We start from the raw sequence: 18,944 nt of genomic DNA, 5'->3' as shown, positions 1-18,944 counted from the left end.
GTAGCAATGTAAGACACGTGTTTCTCTGTTGATTGTTTTAAACCGGTTTAATTCTCAGGACCATGACTATAACATTGAGTGTTGGGACACAGGGCAACAACATATCCTGGTCTCTTCTGCATAATACAACTATACAGTGGTGGGAAAAGTACCCAATTGTCATACTTGAGTAAAAGTAAAGATTCCTTAATAGAAAATTACTCAAGTAAAAGTCACCCAGTAAAAAAATCATACTTACATTTACATTACATTTACATTTTAGTCATTTAGCAGACGCTCTTATCCAGAGCGACTTACAGGAGCAATTAGGGTTAAGTGCCTTGCTCAAGGGCACATTAACGTCATTTAGCAGACGCTCTTAGCCAGAGCGACTCACAAATTGGTGCGTTCACCCTATAGCCAGTGGGATAACCACTTTACAATTTGGGGGGGGGGTAGAAGGATTACTTTATCCTATCCCAGGTATTCCTTAAAGAGGTGGGGTTTCAAATGTCTCCGGAAGGTGGTGAGTGACTCCGCTGTCCTGGCGTCGTGAGGGAGCTTGTTCCACCATTGGGGTGCCAGAGCAGCGAACAGTCTAAAAGTATTTGGTTTTCAATATACTTAAGTATCAAAAGTATTAATATTTTCAAATTCCTTATATTAAGCAAAACAGACGGCACCATTTTCTTGTTTTTAATTTATTTACGGATAGGCAGGGGCAAGCTTCAACACTCAGACATAATTTAGAAACGAAGCATGTGTTTAGTGAGTCCACCAGATCAATGGCAGTAGGGATGACCAGAGATGTTGTCTTGATAGTGTGTGAATTAGACCATTTTCATGTCCTGCTAAACATTCAAAATGTAATGAGTACTTTTGGGTGTCAGGGAAAATGTATGGAGTAAAAAGTACATAATTTTGTTTAGGAATTTAGTAAAGTAAAAGTTGTCAAAAATATGAATAGTACAGACACCCCAAAAAAGTACTTAAGTAGTACTTTCAAGTATTTTTACTTAATTACTTTACACCACTTCAACTAAACATTAAAAAAAATACATATTTTAAAAAATGAATATGCAATCAGCAATGTAAAACAAAACAAGAAAACATGAAACCACATTCCAGATGTATGTTTTACAATGACATTCAAGCATTCGTGCCGCATAATAAATCCCCAATAAAAAGTAGAATGGTAAGGTATAAGATATTATCAAGTGTATTTCCAGAGTGAAGAGAGAGCAGTTTGGTAGGAGACCTTACTGGCCATGAGAAAACAGAAGAGTGTGATGTCTGTGGTTGACATTACCTATAAGTACTGATGGGCAGAGCTGGCTTCCTGCCCCCATGACACCTCTTCCTAACAACCAACACATAATTCGCTTCACAATAAAAATGTGTGAACATCTTTTTGGAGCACACTTAATATACAATAAGGAAAGTTGAAAGATATCCCTATTAATATATTTAAAAATAAATGCAACAACATAATTTGACCACACTAATAGGCCTATGGCTTCTGTATTTCCGTATGTCCCATCAGCTACACTAAAACCTGGTGAAGGGATTTATAATAAATATGTGAACATCTTTTAGGACCAAACTAATTATACAAGAGGCCTATGCTCCTTATAAAAAATAATAATAATTATAGATTTTAAAAACATAATTAATGTGATAAGAAGACATTGTTGAGCAGATAATGGATTGAATTTATTGATCTACTGCAGGGTTCTTCAATTCCGGTCCTGGAGGGCCGAAACACTTCTGTTTTTTATTTCTACCTGGTAGTTAATTGCACTCACCTGGTGTCCCAGGTCTGAATTAGCCCCTGATTAGAAGGAGAGGATGAAAAACAGAGGTGTTTCGGCCCTCCAGGACCGGAATTGAAGGAACCTGATCTACTGAATACAAAAATACACACCTAATATTGTTGAAACATTCTACATTATAAAATTATTTAATGGATAATAGGAGTTAATGAAATAAGATACAGCTCTGAACACCCCCACCCCACCACACCACACCACACACACAGCACTCCTACTACGAGATGCTTGATACATATGGATCCAGAGCTGCATATTATGCTACACAGGTTACCATAGTAATCAGACTTAGTATACTGTTAGAGAATGAGGGATAGAAAACATCTTGTAAAGAGTAATGTATTGAAACATTATTTAGGGATCTGGAACCGGTGCCGGAGCAGAGGGAGATAAAATATGACATGTTTGTTCTTTCTGGTGTTTTTTCAGTGACCCTGAATGAGCAAAGCTCTTTCCACATAGACAGGAGTAAGGTTTCTCTCCAGTGTGTGTGAGCTGGTGTGTAGTCAGGGTAAAATCTCGAGCAAAACTCTTCCCACACTGATCACAGCTATAAGGCTTCTCTCCTGTATGTATTCGTTGGTGTGTAGTCAGGTCTCCTGATTGATTGAAGCTCTTCCCACATTGATCACAGCTATAAGGCTTCTCTCCTGTGTGTATTCGTTGGTGTGTAGTCAGGTGTCCTGAATGATTGAAGCTCTTCCCACACTGATCACAGCTATAAGGCTTCTTTCCTGTGTGTATGCGTTGGTGTGTAGTCAGGTGTCCTGACTTCCTGAAGCTCTTCCCACACTGATCACAGCTATAAGGCTTCTCTCCTGTGTGTATTCGTTGGTGTATAGTCAGGTCTCCTGATTGACTGAAGCTCTTCCCACACTGATCACAGCTATAAGGCTTCTCTCCTGTGTGTATGCGTTGGTGTGTAGTCAGGTGTCTTGACTTCCTGAAGCTCTTCCCACACTGATCACAGCTATAAGGCTTCTCTCCTGTGTGTATGCGTTGGTGTGTAGTCAGGTTTTCGGATAGAGCAAAGCTCTTCCCACACTCATTACAGCTATAAGGCTTCTCTCCTGTGTGTATGTGCTGGTGTGTAGTCATTGATCCTGAATGATTGAAGCTCTTCCCACACTGATCACAGCTATAAGGCTTCTCTACTGTGTGTATGCGTTGGTGTATAGTCAGGTATCCTGACTTCCGGAAGCTTTTCCCACACTGATCACAGCTGTAAGGCTTCTCTCCTTTGTGTATGTGTTGGTGTGTAGTCAGAGCTCCTGATTGACTGAAGATCTTCCCACAATCAAAGCAGGGGTAAGACCTCTCCCCTGTATGAATTCTCTGAGATTTTAAGGTTTTAGATGCAGCGAAACGCTTCCCACACTGAGAGCAGCGGTACAGTTTCTCTCCAGTGTGAATCCGCTGGTAAATGATCAATTCCCTCTGTTTAGCAAAACTCTTCCCACAGTCAAAGCAGCAGTGGTGAGGTTTCTTCCCTATACATCTCTGCTGGTGTTTATTGAGACTTTTCTCTGTCTTGTCAGCATCATGATGTTGTTGAGGCTCCCCAGATGATAAGCCCCTCCCACTGAGAGAGCAAAGGTTAGGGCTGTCCCCTGTGAAACAAAGATATTGAATAGCATGGACATCTGAAATCAGGCTACCTGATGGGACTTTGACAAATGCTGAAAATTGCTAATCAAAATAAACGTACTACCACAGCGACCATGTTATTTTTGAGTAGCATATTTGATTCCGAATAAGTTTGCATCTTTGAAATAGTTTTCACATTCATACTTTCAGTTTTTCCCGAACTCACTGCAAAAGGAAGCTTGCGTTGCTCGTGCTAGCACATGTGTAGATTACATATGCCTCTATGAATCTGATTAAGGCGTTTACGTGTCCTAATAATTTGAAAGATTGCTCAGAAAACCAGGTGTTTTTAACAGCGTTACTTCAATTGTCACCTTAAGCCAATTAAGATAAGCAGAGTAAGGTGTTTACATGACTAATGCCATACTCGGCCTACTGCCATAACTACTTTAATTTCAAATTATGAGCGTGAATGTGTTGGATTCTAGCTTGAAATATACCCATTCATGTTACCATACTAGAACTTATTGATTACTTTCCATGTATAAGGAATGTTGGGGTCAATGGAGGGTGGATAGGAACTAAGTGTATGGAAAGTTACTGAGTGAGACAAGGGGGGTTGCAGAATGTTTACACTCTGTCAAAACATGTTATTGTTCATATCATGGCTCCTAAGGAGGGAGGCAAAGGGCAACAGTCTGGTTTCAGTCACTGATAAGGTAAGACAGCTGTGGATTAGGGAGGACTGAGGAATTCATCCCAAGGTCAGGTCAGATGAAGTGAGAAGAAACAGTCCTATTTCACACACATATACTTCCACGCCCACAAAGGTTCTAGCATCAGGCAGGGGCATGACTACAACAGTGAGAGGAACCAATTCAGTTCCTGCCTAGCAACAGAGATGTATTGGCTGTCTAGATGTGCAAGGAGTTGACTCCGCCTAGTAGGAGGGTATAAATATATGTGCTTGTGTAATTATGTCTTTGTAGCTGTATGACCCAGTGGGTGAATAACCTTGGTTTGAGCTTTTTCTAGTATGTCTGAGTTTTTACTCTGTTTGGGACCACCCATACACAAAAATGTATGCACGCATGACTGTAAGTCGCTTTGGATAAAAGTGTCTGCTAAATGGCATATTATATTATTATACATTTACATTTACGTCATTTAGCAGACGCTCTTATCCAGAGCGACTTACAAATAGGCATATTATTGTTCAGAACCTAAGACATGTAAACATACTCTTTGTAAAGCACTAGTTATTTTGTTGCTTTGACAAAGTCATTTCTGAAGAGTATTATGAATGTGATTAGTAATTCATTTACGTCTGTCCCTCATTTTAAGGTCAACCCTGTTACATGAACTGAACACTTAAAAAAATATGTTTTCAAAAGTAAAAGCAGGTGAGCTGGTTCCACTATTTTTGTTAATTTACTGCTGTTTTGTGGTGGAAAACTGAGCATGTCTACCCTTTTACCCATACATAGACATGCTAGAATTTTTTTAACAATTACATTTTTGGGTGAAGATTGCATTCAATTGCCACTCCCTGTTTCACAAAACAACCTTCCATTACTCCTGTCACAGGGGGTTTTATGGCTGATTTAAAAAACTATTTTACCCATGTAATCTGGTGGTTGTGTTTTCAGTAGTCCCCTGATATGTTCAACCATGTTACTTTATTTGGCACTTAGTATAGTAATATTTTTATTAAATGTCTTGAGATGGGAAACATGTTTTTTATTTATTTATTTTATTTTATTTATTTAACCTTTATTTAACCAGGTAAGCCAGTTGAGAACAAGTTCTCATTTACAACTGCGACCTGGCCAAGATAAAGCAAAGCAGTGCGATAAAAACAACAACACAGAGTTACATATGGGGTAAACAAAACAAAGTCAAAAATACAACAGAAAATATATATACAGTGTGTGCAAATGTAGCAAGTTATGGAGGTAAGGCAATAAATAGGCCATAGTGCAAAATAATTACAATTTAGTATTAACACTGGAATGATAGATGTGCAAGAGATGATGTGCAAAGAGAGATACTGGGGTGCAAAGAGCAAAATAAATAACTATATGGGGATGAGGTAGTTGGGTGGGCTAATTTCAGATGGGCTGTGTACAGGTGCAGTGATCGGTAAGCTGCTCTGACAACTGATGCTTAAAGTTAGTGAGGGAGTCTCCAGCTTCAGAGATTTTTGCAGTTCGTTCCAGTCATTGGCAGCAGAGAACTGGAAGGAATGGCGGCCAAAGGAGGTGTTGGCTTTGGGGATGACCAGTGAGATATACCTGCTGGAGCGCATACTACGGATGGGTGTTGCTATGGTGACCAATGAGCTAAGATAAGGCGGGGATTTGCCTAGCAGTGATTTATAGATGACCTGGAGCCAGTGATTTGGCAACGAATATGTAGTGAGGACCAGCCAACAAGAGCGTACAGGTCACAATGGTGGGTAGTATATGGGGCTTTGGTGACAAAACGGATGGCACTGTGATAGACTACATCCAATTTGCTGAGTAGAATGTTGAAGGATATTTTGTAAATGACATCGCCGAAGTCAAGGATCGGTAGGATAGTCCGTTTTACGAGGGCATGTTTGGCAGCATGAGTGAAGGAGGCTTTGTTGCGAAATAGGAAGCCGATTCTAGATTTAACTTTGGATCGGAGATGCTTCATGTGAATCTGGAAGGAGAGTTTACAGTCTAACCAGACACCAAGGTATTTGTAGTTGTCCACATACATACAGTGGGGGAAAAAAGTATTTAGTCAGCCACCAATTGTGCAAGTTCTCCCACTTAAAAAGATGAGAGGCCTGTAATTTTCATCATAGGTACACGTCTGTGGGTTGGATATGATTCCATTTTGGGCCTGTAATTTTCATCATAGGTACACGTCTGTGGGTTGGATATGATTCCACTTTGGGCAACAACAACTGGCTACTAGTTCGTGGCAGAGATATTAGAGAAAGGAGGATCTAGAAATCTCATTCGGCAATGAATGGAGGAACGTATAACGCCTCACCCAGCAGACTGTCGAACAATCGCGTTCACGTTGTCATGCTGAGTCACGCGGTTGCTAAGGTAATCGTCACGCAATCCTGCTCAGTGTCAGGATGAGTCCAGAAACCTGCATATTTTCCTCCACACTAGATAATGTCACGATTACAAAGCTATACGATATTACAGAGAACAAGTAAATTATCTCACATACCGGAAAAGATTTTCAATGACGAAATTCTTCTTCTTCTTCAGTGGACTTTAATGGTGGTTGGCATCCAATATCTCTCATTACCGCCTCCAACTGGACTATAGTTTAAATCTATTATTCTTCTTCGATGAGGTTTAACGGCGGTTGGCATCCAATTTGTTGCATTACCGCTACCTACTAGACTGGTGTACAACTCCCTTATATTTTAAATCCATTATACTTTAGGGACAGGCAGACATGTATGGAATTACTGTATTTCCTAGAGGAAAATGTATTCTTCTTCAATGGGGTTTATCGGCGGTTGGCAGCCAACGTTATGGTGAATTACCGCCACCTACTGTACTGGAGAGTGGACCAGAGACAGGGAGAAACTAAATCCAACATGCCAGCCCCCGTTAATCTTAAAAAATATAACAAATATTTGAGACTATATCTAATGACGTTCTACTCAATATACTATTTAAAGGGAAATGGAAACACTTTAGGAAGTAAATCTAAGCAAAGAGATGTATTCAATCCACTAAACACGTGCATTTAACATAAAAACATCTCTATATTTTTTATTTTGATAGTCGACAAGGTTTATTTGAGCTATGGTCAGCACCATGTTTAATTGCCATAGTAACGACTGACGCAAGTGCGTCACTGGAAGGAATCATCAAATTGTCTGTGAAAGCAGGTCCATCACTAAAGAGCTCGGGGCCCAGCTAGCGCTCACGAACATCAGTATACAACCGAGTCCTGCCTCTATACGCCACAGATGGAGCTGACAGAGAGTGAGATCAGTGAAGACCATAACTCGCTGTTTGAACCTGAGAGCTCAGAAATACAATCATCACATTGCAAGCCAAGATATACTATCGATCACTTTGGGGGAGCGGGCTGGTGTTCCGAAAATGGAGAAGGAGCAGGCCATTCAACAGCGAATTCAAAGATACACCCATCCATAAAGGGAATCGGAGTGGAATTGTTTTTCCACTGATTGTTTTACCCGTTTCAACAGATGTGCTACCTTGTCCCGGTCCTGCTGTTTCGACTCTCTCTCTCTCTCTCAAGTTATGAATGCTCAGCTATGAAAAGCCAACTGATATTTGCTCCTGAGTTGTTGAACTGTTGCACCCTCTATAACCACTGTGGTTATTATGTTGTTGTAAAAAGGGCTTTTGTAAAATACATTTGACGGATTGATTGTTTGCTGTGTTGGATGCTGTGTATTCACTAACTCTGAGTGATGGGACATTTTTATAGTATCTGTAACATATTTTGGTGTGTATTTAATCTGCATCTTAACTTCTTAAAGTGGCAATCAGCAGTAGAAACAATAACAAAGTGGTTCCCTGCTCCTCTTTCGGTAAAAAGCTGAGGGATGGGGATGGAGAAATTTAACCACTCTCAAATTCATAGAGCTGTAGATGCAAGGACTGACCATCCATGATATCAAAATTGTATTCCTGTTTCTATGATCTGTTTCCACTACCATGTACCCAGTTCGCTTTGGATAAAGGCGTCTGCTAAATGGCATGTATTATTAAAGTCTACTTTGACTCTACCAACTAGCTGTCCAGTGTAGTTACTGTTCCTTTCCAATAGAATGCAGCCAAAGCTAGTTGAAGTCACTACTCTAGCGACAGGGACAATGTGTTAGTGCGTGTTGAAAGTAGTTTTATCTTCAAAGCAAATGTATCTGGTTACGCTTGAACCTGTTGTTATAGTGGACAAGCTAACTAATACTATTTTTTACATAAGGCGCAGGCATTAGGTCTATGTCTTGGAAAAAAATGACAGCAGGCTAGATTTACTAAATGAACTGGTTTTATTCAAACTCAAACCCTACGTAAATGCCTTTGCTTCTGGTTTATGCGCTGCTTATGGAAGAAACGACACGCAGGGATTAGACGTCGTACACCTCGTCCAATTCTCCCTTGTGCCCATAGGGTGAACTGGCGATAAACTGCCAGCCTTGCTCTGCAAACAAAATCATAAGAAAAGTTAGTCTGATACCGAAACTAAATCACAATGTATTTAAAATGAGCACGCCCCATTATTGGTTAGAATGAGATTTCATGAATCATGATGGTGTCTGCTATTCGAACTCCGGTCGTCTAATCAAAAGGTAAATGTGTTACCATCGCGGCAATCGGCTCTGGTGATAAACATCGTTATAGGATACTGATTATATATATTGAGCACCTACCCACTACTGATATTAACTTGTTTGATTTGAATAAATACTTTAGGATCAGAAGGAGCGAGCTGCAGAGCGACAGTCACCTGCTCCTGCCACTAGCCTTGCCCCTTTCCAATGGATAGAGAGGGACAGCAGAGGGAACATAATTCACCAAAGACCTGGACAAACAAGGTCTAAGAAGACCTCAACACATGGTAAGTGTTATGTACCTATTTGGTTGTGTGTTTGTTTACGCATGTAAAGTGTGAAAAACATTTCTAAATAGATAACATATGCCAGTCCTGGCTGCCTCATGTTAATTGTATATTATTGTCATCAAAAGTCACAGTGGAGGACATGAACCTTACCGGAACAGGTAACCATATTGCAGCTAATAGCGGGGGTGAGTACCGCCATAATTAGAGCTTGACCCTGGGGCATCTGACCCTAAAAAAGGGTTTCCCAATCCTCTCCACTGGTCCCCCCAGAAGTTTCATATTTTTGTTTTAACCCTAAATTGCCACCACCGATTTAATTAGTCAAAGGCTTGATGATTAGTTGACTAATTGAACCATGTGTGCCAGTTAAGAGTTAAAACAAAAATGTGAAACATCTGGAGGGACAGAGGAGAGGTTTGGGAAACTCTGCCCTAAAGGAACCCCAAGGGAGATGCCAAGAATGAGATCTCCCTTGGGGGATTTCTTAATAGACTTATCAAGGCTAGGATCGTTACACTACTCCCTCTGTTCAGAAAACACAACCTGTGCTTCTCTATCACAAATCCCTCACGCCTTAACAGGACATGCTTTTGAGCCTCATACACTATCCTACTTCTGCTCATCAGAGTAGCAAATGGTAGGAGGGGGTATTGACCTGAGGTAGGCTTGAAGCCAGGTCACTTGACCCTAAGGAAATCACGCTACACACAACAACCCCAAGAGAGTAAGGGCCTCATCAAGGCTAGCGTCATTCAACTTGTCAGGCAGCATGACTACCTTGTTAGGACATTTCTAACTAGTACTAAATGCTGTTGCAATATACTGTCCAATTTTAGCTGGCTCACTGGCTTTCATTTCAATGTGGGATTAAATACAATGTAGTGCTATAAAACGTTCAAATCCTCAGACCGATTGACTGTAACCTAAGCCTCTGTCTTGCAGGCATGAACTCTTAGGTTGCAGGTATTGAAAATAAACGCTCAAAATAAGAAGAACCACTGCTAATGTACATTAAAACCACATAGTTATGCACATGTCATTTAATGACATATATCTAATATAATGACGTACAGTATATCATCATATTAGGAAATATATCTGTCAGAGTGGATTCTCATCTCTTCACCCAATAAACACAGTTAAACTTAAGTTGCGTTGATGAAGAAATAACACAATTTTTAGTGAATAGTTTCTAGTACCAGTACCCATCCTCCTGCAGTACCCATGTTCCTGCACCTATCTCCACAAGATACAGGCACAGTATGCTAGAATGCCAAACAAATGCGATGCCAACCTTAACATTTTTTAATACAGCCAAGCTATTCTTTTCATGAGAGACTATCATGTTTTTTTGTTTTTTTTTTACATCTCCACAAGACTCCCTGATGCAGGACCTACAGGAGCTGATGGGGAGTTTCACGGGGCCAGATTGTCATGTAACCCCAAAGGTGACTTGGGCAGAGAGGCAGGCCTTGTGTGCACAAAAGTGGGGGGAAAAGAGAGAAGCAATGGTGGACAGCATGCTCTCAGCTGAAGGTACTGTGTTGGGCCAGTGTCAGTATTGCAACAGTGAGGATGCTGTTGTTGAAGGTACTGTGTTGGGCCAGTGTCAGTATTGCAACAGTGAGGATGCTGTTGTTGAAGGTACTGTGTTGGGCCAGTGTCAGTATTGCAACAGTGAGGATGCTGTTGTTGAAGGTACTGTGTTGGGCCAGTGTCAGTATTACAACAGTGAGGATGCTGTTGTTGAAGGTACTGTGTTACCTTCCAGGAGCAAGGTGTGTGTGTTTATTGTTTAGGTGATTCAAATTCAATCTGATAGCACCTCCTGCAATACCAACGTTTTAGTCATGCTACACAATGCATCAGTATTTACAGTCCAAATACATACAACCATTTATTAGTGATTTTTTTTGGGGTGTCACATGTTGGTTTCTAGTTTGTGTTTTGCCACGGCTGTGTGGTTGTGCCACGGCTGTGTGGTTGTGCCACGGCTGTGTGGTTGTGCCACGGCTGTGTGGTTGCGCCACGGCTCTGCAGTTGCGCCCTGACAGTGACGAGTGGCAAGCAGGTCATCCTGATTGGAATAAATGGTAAGTATGTGGTTTTTAAGGACTTTACTTCTATTCACATGTTTTTAAAGAATGTAATGAATTATTTCCTAATAATCACTCCTGACTCAGGGCGCTACAACCTGACCCTTCCTGCCCTGAACTGCTCCGGGTGTCTGAGACATTGGACAGTGGGGCTGGATGACAAACTTGTAAAGAGTGGCTACTGGTCAGCCACTGTGACTCACTAGACCATCTTCACAGTGGACCTCTTCTAGTCCTTTGAAGACATGAAGGTGTTGGCCCCAGGATGCTCCCGTCAAGCCTTTGTGGGAATGCTTGACGGATGAACAAAGCACTTTGGCAGGGTAAGTGTGTATATAATTAGTGGTTAATATTTGCCTCTAATATAAAAATTGTCCCTTACTTATACCTCTGTATGTTTTGCATGTTATTAGAGTGGAAAGATATGTGGCGACACATTCCAGAAGGCATTCCGTGAGTGGACGTACGGGCAGTTTGAAATAGACAAGCTTTGTGGAAGCAATCTCCTCCATTGTCCTGCCTGCTCACAGGAGATGCATGCTATATCAGTGGATGGGAATCACAATCAATACCGCTTCCGGAGAGCCTCAGGGTTTGTACTACCTTATGTGAAAAACTGAGTTTAATGTATTTGGCTAAGGTGTATGTAAACTTCCGACTTCAACTGTAACTTGTATACAATAAAATAAAGATGTCCTTTCAAAATAACAGTAAACATAATGCTTTATAGCTACAATATAGCTAACGTTAGCTAGCTAATGACAAGCTCATCTCTGCTGCCTGGATGCTTTCACGTTTCTCTCGTCTGGGTTTCTTGCTGCTAGCTAGCACATGGACAAGCAGTAGCCTACTGCAGTAGTCAGACTACACCAATTACCAATATTGTATTTTTACACTGCACAAATATTTGAGAACAGTCAGCCCTCGAATGCTAGCGAACTAACGTTAGCATTGACACTGTCTGTATGCTGACTACAGGTTTGGAGCCCACTCTAAAGATGAACCCTTTATCCTGACACCTCTGGAGCGGTGCTGCAGGTAAAACATGGGTGCATGATTAAGCATTAAGGCGCAAAAAGTAGTGTTATCATGAATATATACAGTGAGGGGAAAAAAGTATTTGATCCCCTGCTGATTTTGTACGTTTGCCCACTGACAAAGAAATGATCAGTCTATAATTTTAATGGTAGGTTTATTTGAACAGTGAGAGACAGAATAACAACAAAAAAATCCAGAGAAACACATGTCAAAAATGTTATAAATTGATTTGCATTGTAATGAGGGAAATAAGTATTTGACCCCCTCTCAATCAGAAAGATTTCTGGCTCCCAGGTGTCTTTTATACAGGTAACGAGCTGAGATTAGGAGCACACTCTTAAAGGGAGTAATCCTAATCTCAGTTTGTTACCTGTATAAAAGACACCTGTCCACAGAAGCAATCAATCAATCAGATTCCAAACTCTCCACCATGGTCAAGACCAAAGAGCTCTCCAAGGATGTCAGGGACAAGATTGTAGACCTACACAAGGCTGGAATGGGCTACAAGACCATCGCCAAGCAGCTTGGTGAGAAGGTGACAACAGTCGGTGCGATTATTCGCAAATGGAAGAAACACAAAAGAACTGTCAATCTCCCTCGGCCTGGGGCTCCATGCAAGATCTCACCTTGTGGAGTTGCAATAATCAAGAGAACGGTGAGAAATCAGCCCAGAACTACACGGGAGGATCTTGTCAATGATCTCAAGGCAGCTGGGACCATAGTCACCAAGAAAACAATTGGTAACACACTACGCCGTGAAGGACTGAAAGCGCCCGCAAGGTCCCCCTGCTCAAGAAAGCACATATACAGGCCCGTCTGAAGTTTGCCAATGAACATCTGAATGATTCAGAGGAGAACTGGATGAAAGTGTTGTGGTCAGATGAGACCAAAATCGAGCTCTTTGGCATCAACTCAACTCGCCGTGTTTGGGGGAGGAGGAATGCTGCCTATGACCCCAAGAACACCATCCCCACCATCAAACATGGAGGTGGAAACATTATGCTTTGGGGGTGTTTTTCTGCTAAGGGGACAGGACAACTTCACTTTTATAACATTTTTGACATGCGTTTTTCTGTCTCTCACTGTTCAAATAAACCTACCATTAAAATTAAAGACTGATTATTTCTTTGTCAGTGGGCAAACGTACAAAATCAGCAGGGGATCAAATACTTTTTTCCCTCACTGTATACTCATATATACAGTGGGGAGAACAAGTATTTGATACACTACCGATTTTGCAGGTTTTCCTACTTACAAAGCATGTAGAGGTCTGTAATAAAAATCCAGAAAATCACATTGTATGATTTTTAAGTAATTAATTTGCATTTTATTGCATGACATAAGTATTTGATCACCTACCAACCAGTAAGAATTCCGGCTCTCACAGACCTGTTAGTTTTTCTTTAATAATAATATAATAATATGCCATTTAGCAGACGCTTTTATCCAAAGCGACTTACAGTCATGCGTGCATACATTTTTGTGTATGGGTGGTCCCGGGGATCGAACCCACTACCTTGGCGTTACAAGCGCCGTGCTCTACCAGCTGAGCTACAGAGGACCACATACAGAGGACTGTACATTCCACTGGACACACATTGGTTGAATCAATGTTGTTTACACATCATTTCAACGAAATTACGTTGAACCAATGTGGAATAGACGTTGAATTGACATCTTTGCCCAGTTAGATATTTGTACCCACCATAAGGTACAATTATACATTTTGGCCACATAAAAGAAACTAACAGCCTTTCATGCAACTTTTTTCAAATCATCATTAGAGTCGCATCATAATGCCTTAGAATGTTCTCCACTCATTATCTGTACTAACTGCACCTGTTTGAACTCGTTACCTGTATAAAAGACACCTGTCCACACACTCAATCAAACAGACTCCAACCTCTCCACAATGGCCAAGACCAGAGAGCTGTGTAAGGACATCAGGGATAAAATTGTAGACCTGCACAAGGCTGGGATGGGCTACAGGACAACAGGCAAGCAGCTTGGTGAGAAGGCAACAACTGTTGGTGCAATTATTAGAAAATGGAAGAAGTTCAAGATGACGGTCAATCAGCCTCGGTCTGGGGCTCCATGCAAGATCTCACCTCGTGGGGCATCAATGATCATGAGGAAGGTGAGGGATCAGCCCAGAACTACACGGCAGGACCTGGTCAATGACCTGAAGAGAGCTGGGACCACAGTCTCAAAGAAAACCATTAGTAACACACTACGCCATCATGGATTAAAATCCTGCAGCGCACGCAAGGTCCCCCTGCTCAAGCCAGCGCATGTCCAGGCCCGTCTGAAGTTTGCCAATGACCATCTGGATGATCCAGAGGAGGAATGGGAGAAGGTCATGTGGTCTGATGAGACAAAAATATAGCTTTTTGGTCTAAACTCCACTCGCCGTGTTTGGAGGAAGAAGAAGGATGAGTACAACCCCAAGAACACCATCCCAACCGTGAAGCATGGAGGTGGAAACATCATTCTTTGGGGATGCTTTTCTGCAAAGGGGACAGGACGAATGCACCGTATTGAGGGGAGGATGGATGGGGCCATGTATCGTGAGATCTTGGCCAACAACCTCCTTCCCTCAGTAAGAGCATTGAAGATGGGTCGTGGCTGGGTCTTCCAGCATGACAACGACCCGAAACACACAGCCAGGGCAACTAAGGAGTGGCTCCGTAAGAAGCATCTCAAGGTCCTGGAGTGGCCTAGCCAGTCTCCAGACCTGAACCCAATAGAACATCTTTGGAGGGAGCTGAAAGTCCGTATTGCCCAGCGACAGCCCCGAAACCTGAAGGATCTGGAGAAGGTCTGTATGGAGGAGTGGGCCAAAATCCCTTCTGCAGTGTGTGCAAACCTGGTCAAGACCTACAGGAAACGTATGATCTCTGTAATTGCAAACAAAGGTTTCTGTACCAAATATTGAGTTCTGCTTTTCTGATGTATCAAATACTTATGTCATGCAATAAAATGCAAATTAATTACTTAAAAATCATACAATGTGAAGTGTACCTATGATAACACAGTTGAAGTGTACCTATGATAACAATTACAGACCTCTACATGCTTTGTAAGTAGGAATACCTGCAAAATCGGCAGTGTATCAAATACTTGTTCTCCCCACTGTATATAGCAGCTTTTCCATTATCCTCTATTCTCCGTGGACCCTCTCCGCCCTGGACCGCCGCCTAGCGACCGTGCTCAGAACCGTGAGCTGTTGCCAGGAGTGACAGTGTGGCCACTATGGAGGAGGCGAGGATGATGTCACTCTTATAAGACCTTGGTTACACCTGTGACACATGCAGGGTACACTCTTAGAAAAAAGGATTCCAAATGGGTTCTTCAGCTGTCCCCATAGGAGAACCCTTTTGGGTTCCATGTGGTTCTACATGGAACACAAAAAGGTTCTATCTGGAACCAAAGAGGTTCTATCTGAAACCGAAAAGGTTTGTAGTGTATTAAGATTATGTCTTTGTTAAATGTTTTTCATGAAGAAATGGAATGTTGGTTATGTTAGTATCAAAAGGGAATGTTGAGTGTAATGTCACATACAACAGACAGGAAGTGTGTTGTAGACAGGGGAGACTGGTGATTGGCCAGAAGAGGGAGCCCATCTTTTTGCATTGTTTATAAATAGGGGTAAACGAAGAAGAGAGGTCAGAGCAGCCATTAGAATTGGAGGACACTGCTCTCCAGACCTCGCGAGTCTGTAAACTTATGCTGTAAGCTTGTGATAATGAATAAAGACTTCTAATCAAGTTACCGCGTAAGCAGACTTCTTTGTTTGACAGCAATAGCCACCAGCAGCTGACGCGACACGACAAATGGTGGCCAGTACGGGTACTGATTGCATCGTTCTTTGTTCCTTTTCTGAGTGTCGAGGTGATTATTGTTCAAGCCGGCTAAGGTGAGATTTATCACCATTTGGGCATTAATTGTGTCGATTGCTCATTGGGGAATGAGATAGTATGTACAGTGTGGATTTTGGGCTGGTGGTGTGATTGCTGTTGACTAGGAGTTTGAAAAATATTCTAAATTTGGTTGATGGGTAAACGGTAAATAATCTAGAACAATGGATTGGTAGTGAATAAAGGCTGGAATACATATGCATATTTAGAACATTGTGAATCTGGAAAGACCCCCAGGGGGGGCGACTCGCAGGAGTGGGCTACAAATCCTGTGCGAAGTATTAGACTTTGTCAGGTTGGTTCTGGGAACCATGAATTGAACGATTGTATTTATGTTATACTCCTCCTATAGCCGACGGGAGATAGGCAGGGGGTAACCTCTCGATATGATATTCATCATTCAAGGCAGCATAAAGTTAGACGGAGATATGGATAATGATGGATAATGATTTGGGCACAATGCAGGATATTTATTTGCGTGGTAGGCCGCAGTTAGCTAAAGGCTAAAGCTAATGCTAAATGCTAGATGTGTGTTGTGTCACATTGTACCTAAGGCTAAGGCTAAATGCTAATGCTAAATGCTAATTGTGTTGCGTGCTACATGCTAATGGATATCCTTAGAGACCCCATTGCGATGGATTAAAGTCTCTTAAACTTGTCTCTGTATGTAAGTCAGGTTATATGTTTTGTGAGCGCTGTTAAATGTTCTTTGACTATGAGGGGGAAACGGGAGTTACAGCTGGACTGTTATTCTGTCTGTTTGGGGAGGAAGTAGAGATCTAAAATCTTCCATGGTGAAAAAGAATGGGGTTAAATGGAGGTGCGCATGTGCATGATTTTACGGCGCTAAAACTACGACATGCGGTTGTGCTAAGCCTACAAAACACTGCATTATGGGTAAAGGTCATAGGTCCCATCTGGGGGCTGCAGGGGGAGACAGAGAAATGGACACAGACAAAGAGGAGAGATTTTAACACGAGTATTCTAGTTTAAACTGCGGTTGGTTAAAGATGAAACTTGTTTTGTGACCTATTGAATTTATAAATTAAATATATGTTGACGGAGTATAATGAATTAAATTAAATGACGGATTAAAATAAAATAAAAATGTTTTGGAGCGATCTATTTAGTTCTGAGTTTAGTCTTAGAGTGAATAATGGGTGAACGAAGGAATATTGAATATGGTTGAAATAACTCAGTGATTGCATTAACTACTAAAATGTGATTCTGTGTCTCTGTTTTTCTGTCATCTGAGAGGAGCAATACGATACGACAGGAGAGAGGAGGGGCTAACGTGTGACTGACGTGCGTCACGTGACAAGGTGTGACGAGGCAGAGGATCAGATCAGGCTAGTTCACAAAATCATCCTAACAAAATATGTGATGTTATGACAATTTTACATAGGCTTGGCAAATGATTCATTAAAAATTGCATTTTGGAGGCTCTGTATCACTGGGGTTGGATGGGAGTTGTGTTGGGAATCAAGGACTGACATTATTCTGTAAATTTAAGATAATTAGGGGTTATAGAGCAAGGGGTTACAGGCTTTGTTTTTGGGGATTGCTTTGAAGTTGACTAACTTACAGTTACTTGCATTTGATGGGTTGTGGTAAGATAGCCAACACTAATTGATAAATTGGTGACATAGGATATAGGAATAAAAATTGGTTTTAATTATTCATGATTTTTAATTGATTTATTTAAAAAAATAAAAAATAAAAAATAAAAAATAAAAATTGGGGTTGTTAGGGTTATATTAATAATTGAAGGGGGGAAGCCATAGGCTATACAGTCTAAAATAAGATAGTTCACAATAAAGGAATATAAAAGGGTTGATATAGGGGAAAAATAGTAATTCTTTAACTAAAGTAGTGTTAGGAAAACTAATGGCAGAAGTTAGTACACCTTTCTCACATACGGATTCAGCAAGGAGTAGAGCTTAGGGATGTTTATCCTCAGCTTCCGGTGATCATCCAGGAGGGTGATTGTTGCATCAGCGATGAAGATGAATAATAGATAGAGGACAAGCAGAAACGACGATGAAGATGAATCAAAACTCCAGAAGGAAGAAAATGTGATGTCTGGAAGAAAAGAGGGAGGTTAAGGAGGATGGAACTTAAAGAAGATGAGGATGATGAAGATGAGTGATGATGAAGAGGTCATGGGTGGAGATGACTCTGTGATCAGAAGGAAGTTGGCAAGAGAGGAAAGAAGAATGATACTAGAGATTTGATCTCTGATGAAAGTTGAAGGAAGAAGGATACAAGAGATTCGAGTTCAGATGAAGAAAGCGATGAAGATTTGGAGAGTAAAGGTGCTTTATGTTCAAGAGGATTTTATCCTACAATGACTGGCAAAGAAGAAATAGAAGGAGATATAGACCGAGGCTTATCAGGCCTGGAGGAAGCGACGACTTTGGGAGAGGTAAGAGAGCTAGAGGAACAGCTCGAGACGCTGAAGATACAGAAGAGGAGAAACTGCTGAGAAAAGGTTCCCAAGAATTGGAGAAGAAGAAGGAGAAGAGAAGCTTTGGTTATGAAGAATCAGAGTGAACCAAATCAACAATCACTGCTACAGCTTCAACTGAACAATATCAAATGCAATTGTACCAGCCAAGGGGGGTACCAAATGTTCCATATCCACAGCCAGTTTCTGGACAGACACAGAATTGGAGAGGAAGAGGACGAGAAGGCTTAGAAGAAGGAGGAAGATTTCAGCTACACTTCCAGCAACTTTCAGAAGACTGTTATAATTATGGACAGGTTGGTTACTTTACCTGTGATGGAAATGCGCCAGGAGAAAACAACAGAGGAAGATAAAGGAGCAAGTGAAGATCACCTGTTAGTGCCTAGAAGATCCGGAAGGGGGGTGTCAGCTGATAGCATCGATTAGAGAAGAA

This window comes from Coregonus lavaretus, assembly GCF_964263955.1.
Source record: "Coregonus lavaretus genome assembly, contig: HAP1_SCAFFOLD_55, whole genome shotgun sequence".
NCBI lineage: Eukaryota > Metazoa > Chordata > Actinopteri > Salmoniformes > Salmonidae > Coregonus > Coregonus lavaretus.
This window is presented reverse-complemented; position numbering follows the sequence as displayed.